General features: G+C 37.1%; 1 protein-coding gene across 2 annotated transcripts in view; it reads right to left on the bottom strand.

The window, feature by feature from the left end:
• Window positions 1-23,038, bottom strand: part of LOC116734657 (exostosin-1) — a 250,148-nt gene that overhangs the window by 57,321 nt on the left and 169,789 nt on the right. The window lies entirely within an intron of this gene.

The following is a 23,038-nucleotide window of genomic DNA, read 5'->3' as shown; positions in this document are numbered from 1 at the left end:
AACTTAACTAAGATCAGGCAGAAAATCAGATGTAACGTCTTTTACTTCCTGCTGCTGAATTATTCAGTGCTGCCAGAGGTTGAGGACACAAACACACAGATATGAAATTTCATACAGAGACACTGATGACTTTGATACGAGGCGGCCCGCTCAGAACATTACTGGATTTTTGTAATCAACTCACTCCTGTTTAGTCAGGTTACTGTGACTGCATTGTGGTTCTTTATGCTTTCATAACGGCAGAGACTACACTGCAAAAACACAAAATTTTACCAAGTATTTTTGTTTCAAAGGGAGCAGGAGCCCAACAGGGAAGTGATGAACTAATTGCAGTGTTGCAGTGGTGGAGGTCGTACTGTTAAAACTATTAGAAAAATAATGCTTATCTTCCAGAGATTCATTTTAAATATTATCAGTATTTTGATAAAGCTATGAGGGAAGTATTTCCCTGCTTTGTGTTGAATATTACAGCTTTTAAATGGGACCTATTTTGCAAAATTCACTTTTTGAATGTTTTTATACTTCCACACTACAAAATCACAAAATCTTACCAAGTATTTTTTGGTCTAGTTTCTACTGCAAATATATTAGTTCACATAAAATAAGACAAAACTAACTTACAAGTATCTTTTCAGGAAGATATAGGAACTTGTCTTAAGCAAATAAGTCCTTAATATATATTTAAAGAAAAGATGTTTTCACTTGACATTTTCTCTGTGTTAAGTATAAAAATCTGCCAGTGAAACTATAAGGTTGTTTTCCTGAAATATTATGTTTGACTTATTCAGATTAGTAACTATTTTCAGTACCGTGGCTGATTTAAAGATGAACAGGTCAGGACAGCTCAATGTTCACTACATACTTTTAGAAGCAGCAGAGACACAAATGTAAGTATAAAAAGTAATGATGTGAATTTTGCATAACGGCTCCCCTTAAACGTCCTTTAAGACATCTTTAAATTTGCTGCAAGGCTGAAGACGCTCACTGTGTCAGAACCCCACTAAACTAAATATACAGCTCTGGAAAAATTAAGAGACCACATAAAACGATCAGTTTCTCTGATTTTACTTTTTATAGGAAAAATGAACATTGTTCTTTTGTTCTATGAATTACTGACAACATGTCTCCGAAATTCAAAGCAAAAATTTTGTATTTATTTGTAGAAAATGAGAAATAGTCAAAATCACAAAAAAGATGCAGTGCTTTCAGAAGTTAAATAATGCAAATAAAACAAGTTCATGTTTATTTAGAAACAAGAATACTAATGTTTTAACTCAGAAAGAGCTCAGAAATCGATATTTGGTGGAAGAACCTCGAGGTTTTCAGTGGGGCTCAGTGCAGTGGGTGATATTTAAACAGAAAAAACTTCCTTTGTCTGAATAACGAGGTGCATGTCAGACACTCAAATTTAATTTATGCTCTTTTAAGTTTTAAAGTGGGTGTGTCCTATTTGGCTTTTTGAACAACAATGGGAGGATTTGAACCCTTTGTACTGTAAAGCACCAACACTTCCAACTCTAACAACGTTTTTTAAAAGCCAAAATTTTACAGAATATTTTTAAAGGTCTTTTCAGTCTGTTGACATTATTGACACTTTTCCACCATAAAATCCCTCATATTAAAGTCTTTAACTGACTTGTGATTTATCCTGCGTGTTTTCTCTGGTGTGTTCGTGTCACATGTGGACAGACTCGCTCCGCAGTGAGGGATGAAAAGCCTGGGACGTCATCCGTTCCCACATCGATTTTCCTGCTCAGATGCTTAATTGAACTTGTTGGGGTATACATAATTGAAGCTTGTTCTCTCTCTTCCTCTCCTGCACTGAGAAGGAAAAAAGCCAAACCTTCACCTCTCTGGATTTTTCTCATTTGTCTTAAAGAGACGAGTTTTAATGTGGAGGCTCGTTGTCGTGTTTAGTTTTGATGGAATGAGTGAGTGGGTATATTTGTTTGTTTTGTGTGATTTGGACAAAATTGTGTTGTAACCTGCAACTCACAAAAACAGGTTAATTAATTTATACTATATATATATAGGAAGTTGGGCCTAATCAGAAGATATTAAATTCTAGGGAACCCAGGTGTGAGCAACAACAGAACACACAGTGTCTACAAGAAAAGAGCAAATATTTAATATAATAAACAATTGTGGATCCACATTTAAAACAGACAAACAAATACTGCGCGCTTTTTAAAAAAATAAATAAATAAATAAATTGAATACTTCAGTCTCCAATGAATTAATTCTTCAGTCTCAAAGTCTCTCAGCTGGTGACCAGTCGGGTCACTATCTACCCGTGCGCCTGGTCCTCTGGGCTGGGGCTCGCCATCCAGTTTCAGGTGAAGAGGGTCTTGGAATCTTTGGCCCTCCAAGCCAAACGTGTACTGTACAAACTCCAAAAAAAAAAAACCTGACCTACAACAAGGCCAAAGTAAAACATTTTAGCACATAAGATGCTATTTAATCATTTCTCAAGTTCTTCTTATTTTTTTCTTTCATGTTGTATAACAACAAGTTAACAGAACACAATTTTTCCAACATATTAGTAAAACTAAATAGATTAGCTTATATGTGGTAAAAAAAGAATATAATATACATTCAATCTTAAAATAAATGCAATTACATAAAACAAATACAACATACACAACAATAACAATACAAAATCTTACAATCAATTTTATTTTATATTAAATTTTATAATTTAATAGGTATTTTAGCCAATTTTCACCAAATTTACTTAACCAACTGCCGAGCGCGTGCGATGACTCGCCGATGCTCCGAGCTGTCAACGGCTATTTTTCGGGCTTCAGCTGTTCACGGGGGAAACCCTCCGAGATCTAATAAAACCGAATGTAGTATTTTGAATTATATATTTAGTGAATTTATATTAATATTGTTTTCCTTACCAATTTCCAGATTCGTCAATTTCTTTCTACCTCTTTACGGAAACGACCGTCAGCTATTAGCTCTCAAGCGTTCTGAGCGAAGCAACCGCCAGCTGTTAAAAAGGGGCGGGACGATCAACCCCATTGGCCGACACGAAACCAGACCGCGCCAGCCATTGGCTGCCTAATCTGTCAATAGAAGCTAACACTAAAAGCATATTTCACATTTTTTGAAGATTTACGTAATTACCTTTTAGCTATTTTGGTAGAATAAGACATTGAATCAACATCTATTATTTTTTTCTTGTGTTTTTAAACACTGGGTTACATGTCGTGTTTAGTTTTGATGGAATGAGTGAGTGGGTATATTTGTTTGTTTTGTGTGATTTGGACAAAATTGTGTGTTTTCTGAAATGACTGATTTTCTTGGTTAACTAATCTATCAGGAATGTCAAACATTCCTTTTCTGGAAACAAAACCTCCAACTCAACTGGCCCCTAATTTAAAGTAGAAAACCATGTAACATACTAAAAACTAAAATATCTTATTGATAATCTAAATCTGAAGCTGCTACCCCGCGACCCGACCCCGGATAAGCGGAAGAAGATGGATGGATGGATGGATGGATAATCTAAACCACAGGTGTCAAACTCAAGGCCTGCGGGCCAAATCTGGCCCGCCGTAGCTTTCTCTGTGGCCCTCTAATCTCCAAATTACATCAATAACTCCTTTCAGTTTTTCACAAATCTGTAAAATTCACACAAAATCAACAAATCTCAAAAAAAGATTTCTGATTATCCTGCAAATTTTTTCTCAAAACTGGTCAAAAACATTGACTGTCTAGACACGGTGATTGTTGCAGTGATTAATAGAAAGTCACATTTGCCATCATACATTAATGCAAATATTGTAAAAATTCCTTACAAACATTTTTAATTGGCACCACAAAATTTTTACTTTAAAAATTTTTTCCACTTTGATTCTTTCAGACCGTAAATAAATATAAATACATTTGAAAATGTGTGTGGAGTTAAGTAATATAAAATAAAAATCACACTTTTTATTTAACCTCAGAGAGTTACAAAGAAGCATATTACATGTCTAATAAGTTGTATGCCGTTAGTGATACAAAAACAGCAAAAAAAATTGTAAATACTGTTTTTTTCACTTTTATTTATCATAATAAATACCACAAAATATCATGATCAGATTTTAAGTGCATGCCAAACAACTCAACCCTATTAAAAAGATTATTTTTGTGAAATAATGTGAATAAAACAGTTTAAAGGCATATTCCCAAATGTCACATTTCATATTTTTCAGATTTCTTATAGTAAATAACCATGTATTATTTTATTTCCAATTCCACATTTTTACAGAAGTTAATGTTGGTTTATCACTGAATTTCCAAATCAAATTTATCTTTATTGAGATGCTTGGCAGTCAACATCGTTAGCTTTAATTTATTCTTGACAGTTTTCACTAAAACTTGTTTATGGTTTACATTTATATGATGAAATTAAGAAATGTTGACTATAAAACTAAATATAATCTACTTTTGGCTTTGAAATTTATTTGAAAATGTTGGAACATGAATTTTCCAACCGACTTTATTGAGATTTACATCCTGTTATTATTTTCTTCCTGCTGGTTTTAGTCGTATTTTTAGTTGCTCTTCTGGGTCAAAGAAGCTAAACTGCTTTTATCGAAATGCAGAATAACTTAAATTGAAAGACTTTAAATATAAACCTAATATTGTTTCTTTTTTATTTTCAGATCTATTGCTTGGTTTATGACAAACATCCACAGCTTCCTCAGCAGGATCATAACAGATTCCTTCAATTTGTAACTAAATTGTCAATTATGGTAAATGACGAAGTTTTTCTGATGCAAACACATTCATGGAAACGGTTTCAATTAAATGCACCTCCAGTGTCAGCAAACAATTTACACAGTTTCCTCAGATTCCCTTATTTCATGAGAGCACATGCAGCTAGACGACTCCGATATCAAAGCTCGACATTGTAAACAAAGAATTTAACGATGTTTCACAGAAAAACGAAGTGGGAACTGATCAGCATATTCATACATATGCACACAGTAAATGAGGAACGGCTGAGGATGAGCTCAGATTGTTATGTAAAACCGACTTTATTGAGATTTACATCACGTTATTATTTTCTTTCCTCATCAGAAACATGAATCAAGTGTTGCTTTGATTCTTTCATGCATGTTTGGGGAATCCGTTAATCTCCATGGCAACCATTCAGCTGTGCAAAACGCCTGGGTGGACTTAGCCCCGCCTCCGAGGCGCAGCTCCTCATCTGAGCTGCAGTTTCCAAACTACTCCTTCAGACTAGCCAGCAGCAATTAGTAAACACCTGGTGGAACTGCACTTTATTCTTAATTGAGTACAAATTTTGCTTAGTCTGCAGCTCTGATCCTAAGTTATTTTTGTAAATATTGCAGTTTTGAAAGTCCTGACAGTTTTCCTCAATTTTTTTTCCTTTGGTCTCCAAGTCCTAGATCAGGGGTCTCCAACCTGCGACCCCGGAGCCGCAAGTGGCTCTATGGACCTTTCACAATGGCTTTTAATAATTTTAGCTAAAGAAAAATTAAACATTTCATACTTAATGACAAATGTCTGAATGTTGCAGGAGAAATCGAGACTCCTCAGAGCAGGCAACATTTTTCCAATCTTCTACTGTCCAACTTTGGTGAGCCTGTTCCTGTCTTTAGCTGACAGGAGCGGCACTCGGTCTGGTCTTCTGCTGCTGTAGCCCAGCCACCTCAAGGTTCGACGTGTTGTGCATTCAGAGATGCTCTTCTGCAGACCTCGGTTGTAACAAGTGGTTATTTGACTTGCCGTTCTATCAGCTCGAACCAGTCTGGCCATTCTCCTCTGACCTCTGGCACCAACAAGGCGTTTGGGCCTACAGAACTGCTGCTAACTGGATATGTTCTCTTTTTCGGACCATTCTCTGTAAACCCTAGAGATGGTTGTGCGTGAAAATTCCAGTAGATCAGCAGTTTGTGAAATACTCAGACCAGCCTGTATGGCACCAACAACCACCATGCCACATTCAAAGTAACTTAAATCACGTTTCTGATGCTCGGGTTGAACTGCAGCAGATCGTCTTGGCCATGGCTACGTGCCTAAATGGATTGAGTTGTTGCCACGTGATTGGCTGATTCCACATTTACGTTAATGAGCATGTGGGCCGGTGAGTCTATACATGATATGAAATGCCTGGGAAATACACGACACTGCCCCCTTAAAAACACTGATACACAACCAGGAGGAGCTGAGAATGAAGTCATCAGCCCTGCAATTAATCGACAAGCCTACATGTCTCTACAACAACAATAATCAATGGCGCTGTCTTTGATAATTACTCAAACATTCACAGCTCAGAGGGAAGAACAGACCAAATGCTCTGGCCTGATTGAGTGCAGAATGAACCTCCTTCGTTTCGTCTTTATCTCCGGGATAAAGAGCACAAGCAGGAACAGATTAATTGTTCTGAGTGTTAATTTGCCGCCTGCCCCCTGAGAGCTACCAGTCTCCATTGATTAAAATTAGCCTGTGTCCTGCGTCTGTTCTCTGTTCATTTAACTGGGTGAAGGATGGTACCAGTTGTCTTGTCCTCCACTCCTTTTTATCCCTCCTGTCTGTTTGCTTTCTCTCTCTTTCTCGTAAACTCTGCTGTTTGCCAATGGCCGAGCTCCTAAATCAAGCTGTTTCCAAGCTGTCTCCTCGGGCAGCAGTGTGTGTTTGTGTCTGTGTGCACACCCATTTCATGTGCTAACATTACTCGCTGCCAGTGTTTTGTTTTGGTTTATTAATCCTGACTGTTATATAGGTCAATATTACATGGTACAAATAGGAAAATAATAAAGCACTGGCTCTCTCGCCGAGCTCCAGCCGCCTTTCGGTGTTTATAATTTATCTGTGCCCAGTTAATTTTGCGCCGACTGGGACTTTGTGCAGGCATGCTCAGATGGATGTCGGAAGGAAGTCAGCGCCTGGCATTTTCTGTCACATGTGCCCTTTTCAAATTTGAGCTACAGTGTAATAGAGGCCTCATTGAGAATGATCATTTAAAGTAGGAAGAGCTGAAAAATGGCTCAAACTGTGTACTTAACAGATGGGCGACATTTTTACCATCAATCTTTTCCAGATAAACTTCATGGACATGAGAAGACGCAACAACAAGGGAACATTAGCATCATATTAGCACCTGATGCTAGTTCTAGAGCGTTACTGGTTCTCACCAAGCAACATGTCAATAGAAACTTATGCAAAAATCTTAACTCCAAGTTGCGTACTAATAAGAAAACAATGTATGAATGTGAGCTGTTCTGTGAAAAGCAAGTCTACTGTAGATGTTTAAGAAATAGTACTAGTACTTTTTCACAAATATTAAGGAATTATTTATTTAAAACAAGCTCCAATTTCTTGCTGAAATCTTACTTGTAAGTTAGTTTTGTCGAATTTCAAAGGTAGTAAGATATTTGCACTAGAAACTAGACCAAACATACTTGGTAAGACTTTGTATTTTTGCAGTGTAGACAGATAAATAGATTGATTGCTTGTGTGTATAATAGGTTTCTTCTTCACTGCGATTATGACGTTTTCTTTGTACTCAGAAATTCCAATCTTGTATTTTTGTAGTGTATAATAATCAAACAGCTATTCACAGTAATAAAGTGAACTAAAACCGTACTGTTTTGGGTTTTTGTTTTGATTTTCATTCAGATTAGGATGCCAAAACATGTGCATCACTTTTCAAATATACATTATAAAACATCAGACTTAAACATGTTAAATCTAATAAAAGTGTAGAAGATGAAAGCAGCAAGCTGTGAAGCCTGGGGCTCAAAGTGGATATGGGTGAAGAGCAGAGTCTGCACAACAAAGAAAGAAAAAAAGGCAAAGGTGGACCGAGGAAAGTCAGGGACAGAACATTAGTCACACTTCCAGTGAGCCATGGCGACACACACTTAGTGCTGTGACATGAACTGTGTTAGGGCAGCAGACAGTCAGCGGAGGAAACCACCAGGGAGACTGATGCTCCCGCTCTGAACCGGGAGAATTGAAGGTTAGCCCACCGAGTGAAACCCGACGGTTGTTCAATTTAGTGTGTGGACTTCAGGTCAGAGCCGACGCCTGTGTGATTTCTGTTCATCTACGTCCCACGGCAAAGAATCATCAACGTTTCCTCACACTCAGATGTGAATCAATTGTAAAAATCACAAGGAAAATTACAGAAACACAAAGCTGAGCCTCAACTTTGATGTTTGAGATTCGGAAATTCACTGAGGTTTTCACAAGTTTAAACTTTTACCAGTTTGTAATCGTAAACAAACATTCAAACTGGGAAAATCCATGGATTTCTGCTGCTGTTAGGTTTTTTAAACAGCAGCGATTCTCAAAGGATGACCTCACCTGAAGCTAAGATGGTTTTTAATGTTTGAAATGATTTAACAATCATGAGAAAAACAATGTAAATATTCTCAATATTGTGGATGAAAACTGATCACTCAGTTAAATGATATTTAGGAATCGTCAATTGTTCAAATGAACCATTTATCCACAAAACTATTTCATCCACAGTCAAATGGAAGAGGATTTTGTGACACTAAAATTTTTTTTTAAAAATTCTGATTTTAATTTAAAAATTTTTCCCTCAGAATCCTTTCATTTTCTCAAAATTCTCACTTTTTCTCAGGATTCAGACTTTTCAGAATTCTAATTTTTTTTCTCAAAATACAGGATTTTTTCTCAGAAATCAAGGATTTAATCCAGAATTCTGAGAAAAAAAATACTCAGAATTGAAACTCACAAATTACTTAGAGAATCCAATTTTCAAATTGACAGGCTCTTGAACAACAAAACTCCCTGACCGGGGAAACAAAACCTGGTTACAATTAGTTTAATCATTATTAAAATACATATTCATAGTCATAACTGAAACACCGGGGGAAACGTTACATTTTCTACACTTAAGGAGCTGATTTTTTATGATTTTTTTTATTTTTTTGCTCAATCCTGCATAAAGCAATGATGCAAATATCGTGAACACTAGATGGCATCAAGACTCAAACATTACGTTGACTTGAGAGTTTATACACAGTAAACAACAGTTTCGTAGATATTTAAACACATGCCACATTAAATATAGTAGACTTATAATTTACTACCAAGTTAGAGAAACTAACCAGATTCTCCTTTGCACTGCAAAAACAGTGTGAATATATTGATACACTTGAAAGATGACAAAACTAACTTATAAGTAACTTTTAAGCAAGATACAAGAGTTTGTTTAAAGCAAATAATTCCTTATTATTGATGAAAAATCAGTTCCATTGGCAGATTATTTCACTTATGACGTAGGAAAAATGTCTTGCTATAAGTAAAATAATCTACTTTTTCATCAATAATTGACTTAAAGCAAGTTCTTATGTCTTGTTGAAGATACTTGTTAGTTTTGTCTTATTTAAAATATACTAAGATATTTGCACTACAAACTAGGCCGATAATAATTAAGATTTTGTGTTTTTGCAGTGTCTGGAGTTTCTCCTCATTCACTCCTTGATGTTTGGCGAACATCTTCAAATTTGTTCAGGAATCTACTAACATCTAAAATACAACAACTCTTTCATTTTTGTTCCTCTTTAGAGGCTAAAACTAACATTTTACATCTGGGTCAGTTTCACCTGCTAACACTGTGACCCAGCTGGGTTTGTAAAGCTTCGATTCAAACTGTAAAATCAGGTAATTACTGCATTCTTAGTGGTATTCTTTCTCTTAACCAATATGATTGTGAAAACATAAGACATGAAAAATAAGAGTTGATTTAGTGTCTGGCGCTGATGTTGAATAAAGGACCCAGTAAACCTTCACTAAGAGGTTTCTTATTTAGACTTGAGTGCTTGGAGGTCTGGTGAGGCAGATAGGACCGCTGCTATTGTTCACATTACAACCCTAATTAGGCTGAGCATTGTGTGTGAGGAACCTGAGAGGCTTGCTTGGTGTGTGTGGACAGATGGTTGTGTGAGTTGTTTGTGTGTGGGTGGGATATTGAGAGTGACAGCTGAAAGTCGCCACCGGCACGCTCCGCTTCCCTCCCTGTTTCGCTTTGGACCGGCTGTGTGAACGGCAGGCGGACGGCCAAACTGAAACACATATTTCTGCATCTCTGATGTCGTGGAGACGACGACGACGACTGACGCGCTGGAAGCCTTTTTTAATTTTACATTCAGCCCACAACATTGAAGTGAGCTTTCTGTAATTATCACCACTTCAGACTTTAAACATGTCATCCAAAAATCTGAAATAAACGGGATTTTAGGTTGGATTCACACCAGCTGTGTTTAGTTCACTTTAGTCAAACTTCAGTTCGTTTTTCTAAAAAGTCTGGTTTGTGTGGAGAAATGTGAACTCTGACGCGGACCAAAAACGCAAACTCACTTACACACGGCATTCTGGGTAAATACAACCAAAACGAAGGCGAGGGCCTCGTGAGAGTCAGAATTTTGAGATTAAAGTTAAAATTCTGAGAAAGTTTTAATTATGAAATTAAGGTTAGAATTCTAAAAAAAAAGTCAGAATTTTCACTTTGAGATTAAATTTGAATTTTAAGGAAAATAGTCAGAATCCTGAGACTAAAATCAGATTTTTTTTTCATTAGCCCTGTTCTTCTTCAACCGCCCTTCAGCAAGTTAACAATAATCCATCCATCCATCCATCCATCCATCCATCCATCCATCCATCCATCCATCCATCCATCCATCCATCCATTCATCCATCCATCCATCCATCCAACAGCCTTGTCCCTCGTGGGGTCAGGAGGTGCCGGTGTTTATCTCCAGCTAACGTTCTGGGCGAGAGGCGGGTCACCCTGGACAGGTTGCCAGTCTGTCGCAACAATAACCAACATTAATAAATTAAAAAATAAAGAAATTAATTTAGGCAAATTGTACTTTTGCTAAGTTCATGTAAAGTATTTAGGATTAATTTCCATTTTAATCAGGACCAATTTGACATTAAAAAGTAAACGATCAGGAGAGTTTATCCTCCATATCTCTCTGTTTTTTCAAGTCTAAGTTTAGACAATAAAATCAAATATTAGTTGTTTGTATAGTTTCATGGTTTTAACAAAGAAAAATCTGTACCAAGTGGATTTTTCCTTTCATCACAACATGCACCAGATTGAAACTGGAAGATGAACCATTTGAAATGAGGTTTTCCTGAAGTTAACGAAGTGTGACCAAAGTTTGCAAACTAAACGCTGAAGTTTGAGAAGCAAACACTGAAGTGAAAATCGAAGCAGAAGAATTTTGAAAGTTTCAAGCCGTGCCGGAAAAATCGTAGATTATTGGAAGAAAACGTTATTGGCGTTAATCCTTCAGGAATCTAATCGCTCAAGCTGAGACGTTTTTCTGTCTGTGGAAACCACAAAATGATTCTGCTTCAATCTTCTGCTTTGTTTACTTGATGAAAGATGTTTCCACATCAAGAGCCCAGGAATGGAAAACTGTACGAGTCAAAGGGATAGGCTTGGTTAACTTTACGCAGTGCACACACACACCCCCACCCCCCCACACACACACTCGCCTCCTGCCGGTAATGAAGCAGATAATAAGCTACTTCACGCTCTGCTGTAGCAAACCCAAAATCAAAACACTGTTGATTTAAGAATCAAAATGTGTGCACTCATGGGTTTTTCATCTTCCATGCTCTGTGGCAGTGATGATGATGTAGAGCTTCACCATGCATGAGGGTGTGTGTGTGTGTGTGTGTGTGTGTGCTTTGTGCTGTATATCAAAGCCTAAGGAGCAGGCGGCGCTCTGGCGAGGCGGCGTTGAGAATCCATTCCTCGTGCCTCCCACATCATTTCAGCTCTCCTTGTTTCCAAGAAATGATTCTCTGACTTTGACACCAATGTCATCACTAAAAGACTTTCTTCAGAATTTCTCAAGTTGTGGAGAAACAACAAAGACATAAACAAACCGTGCTAATGGGACGAAAGTGGAGAGAAAACATCAAAACAATGTATGAATTTCCAACAAATGAAAAGTCTGTTTAGTTTTTACCCTGAAGTTTCATGCCTTGACCTATTTAACGTGAGAATACAAAACAAATCAATAAAGATCTGAAAGGTGGGTCTATTTTCTTTTAAACTAATATAAGAACTGCATGAACTCATGTTGTGGGTTGGCAGACTTTTGTGGCACTGTGATGATTAACTTAAAAACTTTTTCAACTTTCAGTATTAAATACATACAGACGACTACTATGAACACTAAAAAAAAGTTTTATTATGACTTTAAACTCATAATGCTACGAAAAAAAGTCCAAGTTCTTAATTTAAAGTCAGAATTCAAGCTGTCTTACACTTGAAATGAGACAAAACTAACTTAGAAGTAAATTTTCTGCAAGAAATTGGAGCTTGTTTTGAATTTATAATTTCTTAATATTGATGAAAGCACTATTATTTCACTTATAACATGGGAACAATGTCTCGTTATTAGTGAAATAATCTGCCAGTGGAACTAGAACTGGGTTGCTAGGTGACGGGCTGTGCTTGGCTGGCGTTGCTAGGTAACGGCGCCAGTGGAACTAGAACGTTTTAAAATAAAAGGAATTAAACAAGCTCCTATCTTGCTGAAATGTTGCTTGTAATTTAGTTTTGTCTTATTTCAAGCGTACTAAGATATTTGCACCAGAAACTAGACCAAAAATACTTGGCAAGGTTTTGTGTTTGTTCTGGATTAAAACCCTACTGCTTAGTTTACACAGGGCATTGTTGTCACTTCTGGAAAATAATCATAACTTCTCAGAAATTGATGCATTCTTAAAAAATATAGCTTTTATGTCACTTTTATGTTGTATTTTCTTAATTTTTTACCTTTGTATGTTTATAACTACATGAATTTTGTTTTTGTACTTTGTACTACTTGCATCGGTTTGTCTACTGACTTAAACAGCAAAGTTTTTTATCCTTAGACATTTATATAATAGTAATGTCACATTTTATCTGAAAATTAAATAATTATTGTTTTCTTTTTCTACCACAATAGTTTCAATAGTTTGATGTTGTGAGTAAAATGTTCAGGTTCTTTTAGCTTGTTTTGTACAACAAAACATTGCAGATTTTCTTTAAACTGTTGTGTGTGACTTTGCTGTTTCCAGCCCAACCACTTCCACATTTTGGCTTTTTTTTAAATTTAAAGTTCACAGTGAAGCAACAGCTTAAATGCTGCAAAACAGAGCAATTCAAGATAATTACCTCCACCAAACGTTATCCGAATATAACTGATGTACATCAAAAAATATATATTCTTATTTGAACTCACATCAGATGGAAAGTTCACAGCTTTCTATAAAAGTTTTTTTTTTGCTGTATCTGTGGTCTACAATTATTTATAAAAAACATGGAGGTGTTTTGTTCTCCCTTAATGTTTCACAGAGGCTTTTGATATTGTATCAAATATGGATATCAAAGAAACCCTCCTGTGTTTTTTCTTCTGTCAGGAAGAAAAATAGAGTTTGATGTCAAAAATTCAGATGTTCTCTTGGATGCCACCAAACAAAAAGTTTACACACTCACTTCTGCATGTCAGCGGGGAAAAGAGACGTCTGAAAGCAACACGAAACAGAGAAAATATCTGGCGTGTTGGATGTCTTTATTCATCTTAGATATAAGAAATACACAAATAAAGAGATCCATTAGAGAAGCCTGGGCCGGTTCTGTTTTAATGCATCCTCCGCATGTCAGTTTGTAAGAAGGGCATCTTCCCGCTGCTATTTCTACCCGGTCCCAACGTCTCTATGAATATCTTTCCATCCCGTCAGTCTTTTAGAGACGCTGACACTGCGCTCGTGTTGGATCACTGCGCTGTGAACTACAAAACGTGGATGTTTTCTTTTTTGGGCATCATACCAGTTAGGATGAGTCATAAACATGCTGTGTATTTAAAAGATGTGGTCACATATACTATAAAAAATCCTCTATTTTTTATCATTAATGCTGCTTGAATGTTAAATAATCTTCTGAATAAAACTCAATTAAAAGAAACTCCATAATTGAAAATATGTAAGTACTTTTCTGCTAAAATGTTATACAAAAAGAAGAGTGTTTTTTCAAAGTGGGACCACCAGGGGGCGGTAGAGGGGCCTCCGAAACCTTCAGGGGACGAGGAAAAAAAAGCAAAAATATAATTGTACCCAATACATTTTTAATCATAATTTCTTTTTTAGTAATAAAATGTAATGTTCATCAAGCAGTTTTGCTCCTCAAGCTAGCATAGCATCACATAGCATAGTATGGCTAACTAAAATTAGAAGGTATAAGGCAGCATTTATGCTAAACGAATGTAAAAAAAAAAGTTGCTACTTCTTTATGTATTTTGTTGGATGTGGGTTTGCATAGAGGGTCCCTGTTCAGAAGCTAATGCTGCTTGGGGGCCATGATAAGGAAAAGTTTTTGAAGTCCTGGTCTAGGATGCTTAAAAACTACAGTGTATGGCAGCGACGTGCGGTGAGGTTCATAGCTGGTTTGGCACTGACTTCATCATAATCAGATTTACAAATATAGACCCCCTGCATGTTATTGTTTACATAAGGAAATTTCGCACATGCGGACAAAGCTGGAGGGCAATAAGGCTTTTCTTTAACATGTCATCATAGCCGCGCTGCCGCCGTAGAATAACTCCGTTAACTCAATCAAACGTGGACATGTAGATATTATTAATTTCGTGCTGTGCTCCACAGCAAAGGGAAAAACCGTTAAGGTTCAACTCAAAACCACTTCTTTCTCGCTCTTACGCAGCTACGGGTAGACTCGTTGCCATAGCAACTGACAACAACGCCACAAAAAATCCCACTCAAATATTTCCCACACAAAGAGCAGAACATTCAGTCTGTTGCAGTAACATGGTTTTAGGCTTAATGTTTATTTTTATCTTATTAATAAGTGATTGCTGTAGTAAGAAGAGAAAACTATAAATATATCGCTGCACTTTACTGTATGGCTAGCTCCATGGCTAGCTCGCTGTTACTGTCTCTTACTCTGCAGTTGTGGAGTCTGGCATCATGAGCGCCCCCTGCCATGAGGCAAGAGAACTGCCTGCCTCACCTCGAATCTGTTCTCTGGTTTCTGATAGCTCCTCGGCACACGAAACACGTTACACACAGAGTTGGTGACAAAAACACTGTACATTATATACATGAGCAAAATTATGTAAAATCAGTTCATACACTCCTGATCAAAATCTTAAGACCAGTCCAAAAATTGCAAGAATTAGCATTTTGCACCATTGAATCTTAAGAAGGTTCTAAGTAGAGCTTCACAATGTTAAAAGGACAAATCAGTGCAAGAGACAAGAACATTTGAGCGGGGAATTGTCTGAAAACTGCATTTACACTCAAACATGATTTTTTCAGCTGATCAAAAGTTTAAGACCATAGTCTTTAAAAGCCAAAAGCTGTGCAAACATCTGGATTCCATGTCATTTTCTGTGAAGTCTTTACACTGTCAAGACCTCCTGATGGCAAAAGCAAAAAAGGTCACTGACTTTGAACGTGGTAGGATTGTTGAGCTGCATAAGCAAGGCCTCTCACAACGTGCCATCGCTGCTGAGGTTGGACGCAGTAAGACAGTCATTTTGCATTTTTTAAACGATCCTGAGGGTTATGGAACAAAAAAGTCAAGTGGTAGACCCAAAAAAATTTCACCAGCTCTGAGCCGCAGGATCCGATTGGCTGTCCGTCCAGACACGGGACGATCCTCTACCCAAATTAAGGCCATTACTGGTGCTGACTGCAGCCCAATAACCATCAGACGGCATCTGCGAGAGAAGGGCTTCAGAAACAAAAAACGTCTTCAAAGGCGACGTCTTCTTCAACGCCACAGAATTGCCCGTTTGGACTTTGCAAGGGTGCACCAAACATGGGACATTGAAAGGTGGAAGAAAGTTGTCTTCTCTGATGAGAAAAAATTTAACCTTGATGGTCCTGATGGCTTCCAACGTTACTGGCATGACAGGGAGATCCCACCTGAGATGTTTTCTACACGGCACAGTGGTGGGGGCGCCATCATGATTTGGGGTGCGTTTTCCTTCAATGGAACAATGGAGCTTCAGGTTGTGCAGGGGCGTCAAACAGCAGCTGGCTATGTGGAGATGTTGCAGCGGGCATCCCTCATGACTGAGGGCCCTCGTCTGTGTGGTAATGATTGGGTTTTTCAACAGGACAATGCTGCAGTTCACAATGCCCGCCTGACAAAGGAGTTCTTCCAAGAGAATAACATCACTCTTTTGGACCATCCTGCATGTTCCCCGGATCTAAACCCAATTGAGAACATTTGGGGATGGATGGCAAGGGAAGTTTACAAAAATGGACATCAGTTCCAGACAGTGGATGCCCTTTGTGAAGCCATCTTCAACACTTGGAGCAACGTTCCCACTAGCCTCCTGGAAACACTGGCATCAAGCATCCCTAAACGATTGTTTGAAGTCATCAACAAGAATGGTGGAGCTACTCATTACTGAGTCCTTTTTTTTGACACTTTGTTTCTGTTTTGGGGGGTTTTCGGGTTTTTTTGAGCTATGGTCTTAAACTTTTGATCAGCTGAAAAAATCATGTTTGAGTGTAAATGCAGTTTTCAATTAATTCCCCGCTCAAAAGGTTTTGTCTCTTACACTGATTTCTTCTTTTAACATTGTGAAGCTCTACTTAGAACCTTCTTAAGATCCAATAGTGCAAAATGCAAATTCTTGCAATTTTTTGACTGGTCTTAAGATTTTGATCAGGAGTGTATATTAAATGTTTTTTAGCCATTTCATTGGTGACGTACAGACAGGAGGAACATGCTCCCATAGAATGGCAGCCAGCACAGTTAGCGAGAGGTTGATCAATCCCAGGTGAGCCTCAGCTCGCTGCTGAATCACCGAGCATTTGAATGGGAAATGCAATTTTGAAGAAAAAATAATCAGAATTGGATAACCTAAATAAAAAATAGGTACTTTATAGTACAAACCACAGGGTGAAAATAACAATATAAATTATTTTATCATTATATATTATTTTTCCATGATGACAGGTGACCGCACGTCACTGGTGTATGGTCAATACGGCTCACCACCCAGGCCGCAATTTCATCAGGCAAGAAGGGGTGGTTAAAAACAACACAACAGCGTCAAAAACAGCCTTATCTCTACTACAGATATGACTTGTGTGTCAAATCTAAGGTCGCCATATAATTTTACTCTGTTGGCAGTGGATTTCAAATACGGAGTCAATATTCACATGTTAGGTGTCATAAGAGCAGGATAACATGACTTTAGCCTTCTAATCAAAGAAATCCTACCTTTGATCTCATTTAGGCATTTAACTAAAGGGCTGAGCGTCTTGTTTATTTCACAGGAATAGATGCGACAGTCATCTGCATAACAATGTATAAGGAATTTCCTCAAAACAGAATCCAAGAGCAGGAGATACAGAGAGAAAAGAAGGGGTTCGAGTAAAGAACCCTGAGGCACCCCACAGTAAAAAGAGACTATAGATGATACACACTTGTTAATACTGACACATAAAGTTATATATCTGCAGGATATCGGTGCAGGAGGCATTTGAAACAAAAGTAATGCATAATTTTGAGTTTGTAACCATTTTTTAAAAAAGTTTTTCATACTGTAAAACCTTAAAACTGACACTTTCACTTTTCATGTGAAAAGTTGATAGTTGACCTGATTATCTGTGTAGTAGAAACCCGTATTGAATTTAGAGCTGGTAACTTCACAGTGAGAAAGTAACAGGCTTTTTCTTGACGCTTTGTAAGATACTTTTAAAATGTTTTGTAAGATAATGACATTTATCATATTTCGGTGTTTAAAAAACTTATGAAAATATGATTTCCTCATTTTTTCGGACTAGGTTTCTAACTCAAACACCTCTTTTTTCTTCTTTCTTGCATGAAAGCAACACACCCGTCTCTACATAATTTAATTTTTCAATCTTTGAATTCTCTCTGATCTTTCCATCATGATTAAAGAACTGAAACGGCAGAGAAGACGTTCAGCTGTCTGGAGTTCATTCTCCCTTCGTTGTGTAGGTGGTGTACATGTTCTTATCTTTGTGGCGTTTTGTGCAGATGAGGTGATGACAATGCAAAGCTCAGTCTGTATCAGTGTGAACAGCTTGATTTTATCTTATCAACATCAAACTCTCGTTCCTCTTTTTGCCTTTTAGAGGAACAAACTGAGATGCTTCAGCCACAGTCAGCAGGTGTTGCAAGAGATGTTACTAAGCTCTTTTTCACAAGGCTTTAATGGTGCAGAGTTGAAAACGGGAACTTTATTTTTTTAATTGTTCACCTATATATCATTTTTTTCCCCAAATAAGCGTCTAATCGGGAGAGCTGTTTGCATAAAATAAAACCAGTCCTCACTGGAAATTATTATATCACACAGGGATCAAATCAGACTCATAACAGCCAAGCTGACCCCTAGATTTTTAAAATCCAGAGTAATTTAGGCTAATTTTATCACAGCATAAGTCCAGCAGCTGAAGAATATAAATGACCAAACAGCAAACATGTCAGAGATAAAAATGTGGAGACGTTTCAAGCAGGAAAAATAAACTATAAACACTAAATCCTAAGCTGTGCACTGCAAAAACTCAAAATCTTACCAAGTATTCTGTCTAGTTTCTAGTGCAAATATCTTATTATACTTGAAATAAGAAAGTTAATGTACAAGTAACTTTTCATAATAAATAATAAACAATAGCTTGTTTTAACTCAGTAATTCTTGAACTTGATTTTATTTACTTAAAACAAGTTGTTATATCAAGGGCTGCACTGTGGAGCAGTTGGTAGAGCTGTTGCCTTCAGCAAGAAGGTCCTGGGTTCGATTGGGTCTTTCTGCGTCTCCCTGTGCATGCGTGGGTTCTCTCCGGGTTCTCCGGCTTCCTCCCACAGTCCATGACTGTTAGGTAAATTGGTTTCTCTAAATTCTCCCTAGGTGTGAGTGTGGGGGTGTGTGTGTGCATGGTTGTGTGTCCTGTCTGTTTCTGTGTTGCCCTGCGACAGACTGGTTACCTGTCCAGGTGACCCCGCCTCTCACCCGGAACGTTAGCTGGTGTTAGCTGGAGATAGGCACCAGCACCTACCGACCCCACTAAGGGACAAGAGTGTTAGAAAATGGATGGATGAAGTTGTTATATCTTGCAGAAAAGTCACGTGTAAGCTAACTTTATCTTATTTCAAGTGTAGTAAGAAACTAGAAACTAGATCAAAATTACTTGGAAGGATTTTATGTTTTTGCAGTGTGAACATGTTGTTTTAATTTTTTCATCTGAAAAATTAAAACAGTTTGTAACAGCATGCCTAGAAAAGGCCTTCCAGGTAAACCAACAAGCCAAAAGGTGAGTTTCTTCAGCAAAATCTAAAGGTGGAAGTATTTATTAAAATCCCAAATTTAAGTCATGAACTTTCTGGCCTTCTAAAGAATTGGGTAAAATTTCAGTGTTTAAATGTGCAAAGCTGCCAGAGACTTTCCTACAAATACCTTGAAGCTTTACGACAGGCTAAATGTAAAATGACATCACACTGGTCAGACTTATTTATTTATTTTGCTTATTTTCTTGCCACTCAACAATTATGCTCCTATATCACATAAGATCCCAATAAGTTCATTTAAATGCTGCTCCTAAAACATCACAAAATGTGAAAAATATCAAGTAGAATAAACCATTTTGGAAGGTATTGCATGTAAAGATATCAAGCTGCAGTTATTTATTAAGGTGCACGAGCCAACATGTGAAAATGTGACTGACAACGCCATTTGTGGCGTTGCAAATCATCAGAGGTGTTATCATTATCTGAGTATGCAGAGAACTTCACAGCTGAACAGGCATTAATCAGCAGTTTCTACCATTTACATATAAACAACAAACAACACGGAGAAAATATTGAGTAAGTGTTTCTTATGAAGACCGAACGATACGAGAAACATCGAGCGTTTCCTTTTAAGGGACTCCAACGTTTTCACTTCAAGGCCTTAAAGACGAAGCGACTCCGCCTCACAGCAAGGACTGAGAGTAAAGCAACAGTTTATAGTTTCCTCTAAAACATCAAATTTACATGTGAGAAGGTTTTTTTGACACTTCAAAAAAGTATCATAGTGATGATCCTTTTTTGTTCAAGAGTCATTTTACACTCTCTTTAGGTTTTATGCAAAGGTTTTTGAATATACTAGAAACTATCAGACATTTTGATAGTTTGTTGTTGCCACACTTTGTAAGCAAGTATTACTAAAACCTGACCAAATGGGGCGAAAGCAGAAGATTAGTTTTTAAAACTTGTCTTTTTTGTACCCTGCGTTGCACCTTCATTAGTAAGCAAACCAGGATTACTTCCACTGTGACCCAATGTGTCAGCGAACTGACACCAAGCTGAAGTTTGTGCCAGTCTCATGGAGCCCAAAGGCTTTGGCATCATGAGATGGTAGCAGAACAAGAAGAAGTTGGAAAGACTGCAATATGCAGATGATTCATTCAATAACAGTTGTTGCCCTTTTCAGGCAGTTTCCAGTTAGAAGTTTTAAAAGTTCTTTGCAATGAACCATCTGCACTTCTAGGTTTTAGTCTTGCTTTCCAAGAAAACCTAACGGGTGAAAATATAACCACATAAATCTGTTTTCAGGAATGCTCTGCTACTGAAATGTGTTTTTATTTTGCTTAGTTGAAATACAGCATGTATTCTGCAAGATGTTCTTAGCCAAACGTTTTCATTTTGGCTCAAAAGTCGACAAAAGTCACCAATAAAAGCAGCAAGTCATCTGCTAGTTATTTTGTTGAAAATGTCGCTAATAAAAATGCAGTAAATGGTGCATTTCGTTAACAGGCCTGACAGATATTAACAATAAATTTGAAGTAGGAATGGAAAATATATCAATAACAATATATGTCATGATAAACACATGATCAATATCGATAATATGTCTGATAGAAAATTCAAAATATTGAATATTCACTGAATTTCTTTACAGAACTGTACAGCATTCTGGGAGATGTAGATAGAGAAAAGATGTTAGCCGCTCAATCTCTCAAACAAAGTTGGTGGCTTCTACACACTCACTCACTCTTTGGTTACCTAGCAACAACTTGTGGAGTAACTTGTGCAGCAGCAGGTTCATGTTTCCCCACAGTTCCTCATCACTGCTTAAAAATAAAAAGCAACAGCGTGGAGTGAAAACTGGACAAATGAGGAAAGGTCAACCAAACCACCAGTTTGACAATATTTCTGATATTCAAAAAAACCAATCAATAATTAATGATATTTACCGATATGAAATGTTTAAATTGCGATAAGTTTTTTCAGGCAGACCATCCAGTGGTAGTTACCTAGCAACAACTCACTCACTCACTCTTTGGTTACCTAGCAACAACTTGTGGAGTAACTGACGCAGCAGCAGTTTAAGGTTTCCTCATTTGACTCATAACTGCTTAAAAATAAACAACGGTGTGGATCGAAAACTACAGATAAAACAGGAACGATCATGCCACCAGTTTTTGTAGTATTTGAAACAAAAAAACAAATAATTATCGACATCGCCTGATATGAAATGCTAATATTGTGATACATTTTTCAGTCATATCCACTGCTAGCCTAACTGTCTGCTTTTCCTGCTACCTAAATAATATTTTGTCCAATACGTTGTTATTCCCAAACATCAGAAAGCAGAACAGTGTCTGACACACATAATTTTGTCCTGTGTTGCGTACATGGCTGTCTCTCTGCGACTGCTCTGCCAGGTTTCCTGGCTCTCGGGAGTCTAGATACCAATCCCTGGCTGTTGAAAAATGACCCAGAGCGACCTGGCTTTAGCCTAATCCCTACTTTAAAGCTATCCTTCCTCTGATTCATCCCTCCTTAAACCCTCACCAGAGACAGAGGGGTGCATAACAAAACAGTCACAGACCTGCATTAAAGCAGACAGACGTGAGGCGTCACATTTGGACCAGATTCTGCTGCTTATTGTGGTATTAATCAGCTTTTAAGGAGTGATATCTATCGTTTTATTCCTGCAGTGTTTCTCATGTAACAGATTAGCATGAAATTAATAAGTGAACATCTGGAGTCAATGATCTTAAAGGTCTTCTGGTTTTTGAAAGGCAGGTTGGTTCTACTATTTCTTTTGACAGAGTTATTTTTATTATTTGTACTGTTGATTAAAAGTCAAGAAACTGTTAGAGTTTTAATATGAGCTCTAAAAGCTGAAGAAAAGCAACAATTGATTTTCTTCAGTCAAAGCAACTAGAAAATTTGCCAGTATTTGATGTATACTGATGACTTTGATTATTTTGATAATGTTATGTTTGTTACTGGTTTCACATTGGGTGACTATGATTCTTTTATCACATTTTAAAAAATGTTTTTTTATGCAAGCACTTTGAACTGCCCTGTTGCTGAAATGTACTATACAGATAAACTTGATTGATTGAAAATATGCATCTTACTGCACAAAAAAAGAAAATGGAGCTCCAACTTAATAATACATTTGTTACATGTAATTAAATTAAATTGGGTCACCTGTTTTCTTTTGTCAGTGTGTTTTGTTCCTTTAGGCCTATTTCACTAAACTTAGACAGATAGTGTTTGGCTAACATGTTTAATTTTTGAAATATAATGTGAGATATAGAGTTGTTATGTAATAGATTTACTTACATTAGAAATCCAAGCCTGACTACAGTTTTGGCTGCTGGCCTACAGTAATGTGAAACCTCACGTTCTCCCCTTTTTGCAATGTTGCAAAACATGTCACAATAACAAAATCCACTTTGTTTTGCACGTATGTATGTATGTATAAAAAAGCTAAGTTCAACAGTTCTCAGACTGTTTAGCTGTTCTGCTAGTCACCACATTTTTACCTGGGAACCTGAATCAGCAGGAAGGTAAGAACTTGATGCTTTTCCCTATAAACATGTTGGGAAAAATAAAAACTGCACATAATCTGAGTGTAATCAGATTAAATTATTTAGGTGAAAGTTGCATTTAAAAATAAGAAAAAAAGAAAATTTTATCAACAAAATTAGATGTGTTACTACTTCACAAAAGTGCAAGTGATTGGAATTTTTTTTAAATTTT

The sequence above is a fragment of the Xiphophorus hellerii genome, chromosome 15 (assembly GCF_003331165.1).
Source record: "Xiphophorus hellerii strain 12219 chromosome 15, Xiphophorus_hellerii-4.1, whole genome shotgun sequence".
Classification (NCBI taxonomy): Eukaryota; Metazoa; Chordata; class Actinopteri; order Cyprinodontiformes; family Poeciliidae; genus Xiphophorus; species Xiphophorus hellerii.
The sequence above is the reverse complement of the archived record's forward strand: the minus strand, read 5'-3'. Positions and strand labels throughout refer to the sequence as shown.